The sequence below is a fragment of the Oreochromis aureus genome, linkage group 14, assembly GCF_013358895.1.
Source record: "Oreochromis aureus strain Israel breed Guangdong linkage group 14, ZZ_aureus, whole genome shotgun sequence".
NCBI lineage: Eukaryota > Metazoa > Chordata > Actinopteri > Cichliformes > Cichlidae > Oreochromis > Oreochromis aureus.
In genome coordinates, this window is record NC_052955.1 from 4,126,043 (window position 1) to 4,129,617 (window position 3,575).

The following is a 3,575-nucleotide window of genomic DNA, read 5'->3' on the forward strand; positions in this document are numbered from 1 at the left end:
CTTCATAAATACACAACGTTCTGCCTGAAGAACGACCAGCCTGTCACTGACGAATTTATGTTTTTGTCAATCTCCCTCCTCACAATCTCGTCTTTCTGACCATTTCTGTTCACCGACCTCCAGCCTGGAGAAAATCCTCACACTGACCTTTGTGGGAATGCTTGACTAACATGTGAGCATCTTCTTCACTTATTTTATGACGCATCCGTTGGAGCTGCAAGTCATAACGATAAAAAAATCTCTTTACCCGTCGTGTTCGGCCTGAGCTGGGTGGATGAGGATGAGGATTGAAAGCTGCGTGCGCTAACAACAGCCTCAGGTCCCAGAATCCTTTGCGGTTTTTTGACGTCACTTTAACTTATTTCTGTTAATCATAAAGACTATTGCTATAAATAACCCATAACACATGTTGTGCTGTATTGCAATAAATCATCTTAACAGATAACAAAGATCAGTCACACGTTTACCTCTCCTCCTCACATCTCGTTTTAGTTTAATCACCCTGACCTGCAAAACAGCTGCAAGTCATACCATTCGGCCTATAAAATGAGGATGGGAAAAGCTGCCCAACAAATCAGGTTGTTTTTTATCAAGGATTTCTGGAAAAGACTATTGTTATAAATAAAATCTAATGTTGTGCTGTATTGCAATAAATCATGAGCAGATAACAAAGATCAGACGATGTTTAAATAAAGACAGCTAATACCATTAAATATAAAATACGAGAAAAAGCAACAGCAAAATACACAAAATGAGTATATGAGATAAAGACTGAATTAAAAAAACAACCAGAATTATAAACTTATATTTTACATTATAAAAGAAAATGTAAGTCAAATTAAATTATTGTCTCAGACCAAAAATAAGAGCAGAAATGTTCAGGTGAACACTGGTGATGAACGACAGCTGTGTGATGTTTCTCTGTCCATTTCACCTCTGTGCAGGTACAACCTGACCAGCCACACTCGCTGCAACATCACTCTGGTGACAAAACTCCAGAAGGAAGACAACAACAGGAGGTGGAGGTGCCTGGTGAACACCACAGAAAGCAGCAGAGCCGTGTTTCTGGACTTCAGGTCTACCTTTTTGTTCCAAAATAATGATGATGACAGCCTGAATCCTTCGGTCACGGCAATGTGTCAGGTGAAGCTGCCCATCAGCCGCATCGTGCTCTGTGTGGCCCTCCCGATCATGGTGACCATAGTGGCATTCTTCACGTGGAAGTCGGACCGCGAGAGGGCCAAAGCATCAGCAGAATCCTTCATGCTCCACGAGATCAACTGAGCGTCCATCACTGCAGGATTTTTGTACTATTTTCACTTCTCTGGCCCCTTTTCAATCATGACATCCTCATGGATCCAGTATGAGAATATTACTACAGTTATGTTGCAGTATTGTATTATTAATGGCATATTTTATTAATAATTTGTGAAAAATTTTAATGCAAAAAAAGGTTCTTGTTTGCTTTTTAGTTCTTTGTTTGTTTGGTTTGTTAAATTTGTTTTTATTGCACTGTTTAAATGTGAAAAAGACATTGCCTGGATGCGATGTGTTGCTATGTTACATTGTTTTAAAGCCTGTATAAATCTTTCAGCATTGATGGTACATTTGCAAGCTGTCCATTCCACAGGCACCAATGCATGCCCATGCAGTCAGAGATGCAGGTTTTTGAACTGTGCGCTGGTAAGTCGGACCAAGGGCGTAATTTCCGGGGGGGTAGGAAATTACGCAAATTATGAAATTTGGGGGGTTATATGAATTATATGAAAATTATTAATTATCTTGCATAAATAGGCTGTTGATTTTCTTTACTGATTTCAGGTATTACCAGCAAAATCATCTGGGAATTTACCCAGATTCATTTATTTATTTATTCAGACAGTGATCTTGACCCCCCCCCCCAATGTTCAGCACAATATTATGCCAATGAGTCGGACGGTCACTCGTCTCATTAGTCTGGAAGACTCTACAGTTATGTTTTTTTTTTTTAAAGTAATTTCAAATTTCGATTCGTCTGACCACAGAACAGTCTTCCACTTTGCCTCAGTCAATTTAAAATCTTTGAGCTTTGGTCCAAAGAAGACGTTGGTGTTTTTGGATCATGTACACTTTGACAGAGCTTGAATCTGCGTTTGTAGCTGGCACGATGAGCTGTGCTCACAGACAGTGATTCCTCAGAGTTTTACTTGGAATGCCCATGCACTGATTTCTGTGGCAGAATCATGCTTGTCCCTTGCACACAGTAATTTCCCAGATTTTTGGACTCTTTTAATGATATTATGTTCTGTAGATGATGATATATTGAAAGTCTTTACAATTTTACATTGGTAAACATTATTTTGAAAAGTTTCCACAATTTGTAGACACAGTTTTTGGAGCTTGGTGAACCTCTGTCCATCATTACCTCTAAAGCGCTCTTTTTATACCTGGTCATGTTACTGACCTGTAGTTAATTAACACAATTAGCTATGAAATGTCAGCTGATGCTTTTTAGTACCACTTACTTTTCCAGCCTTTGTTGTCCCAACTTTTCTCAGATGTGTTGCTGCCATCAAATTCAAAATGAGCTAATGTTAATGTTTTGGTGTTGTATGTTGAATAAAATGTTGGTTTATGAGATCTGAAAATAATTGCATTGTGCTTTATTTACATTTTACACAGCATCCAAACTTTGTTGACATTGGGGTTGTAATTGTCTGAAATCGCTAAAAGTGTGCGAAGATGCAAGGTCATCGCTTCACTGCATTACACAGCTACAAAGTATTACAAAGCTAAAACAAATAATAGATCACCCAAACCTCATTACTCACATTTGCTTAAATAGAAAAATAGTAAATACGTGCAGTGATTCACTGAAATATGCATATATACCAAACAAATAGGGGAAAAAAAGAGTACAATTCTAACAAGTTTGAAAAGTCCATATTTGGCATGATCACCTTTATTCATCAGCACAGCCTGAACTCTCTTTCACCGCTGTCTTGTAATTTCTTTAAGTGGTCGCCAGGAATAATCCTCCAGGCTTCTTTAAAGCTCTTCTTTGGATGTCTGCTGCCATTTGTTCTGGTTTCTATCAAGATGATCTCACACTGCTACAGTGATGCTGAGTCTTTCCAGATTGTATTGGATTCCTAATCAGAATCTAAGTTTTAACAAGTTCCCCACCATCACAGGACCCAGACCACAACAGAGCCTCTTGTAGAGACCCTCTGCTGTACCTCTCTCTTGACCTCCATCTGTCAAATTTCCTCCAAATGTTAGAGACACACTGCACATTATGTTGAAATGTGCCTAATTGTAGCTAAGTGCCTAAAGTATCAACTTAAAAGAGCTTCTTCTGCTAAGTTGCCTGTTACGTGTAGACATAATATTAGTTTCTCCCTTGACTGAGGCTGTCTTATGCTTGAAAAGGTGAAAAGGTGTTTAGTGAAAAAGAAAGAAAATATTTTTGTATATTAAATCTGACATAAACCTATAAAAATAAACAAAATGAAAGTATATATAAATATTAATATCCAAAATAATAATTAAAAGATCGATGTAGCGGACATGGACAATATCAGGAAGTTACGGAA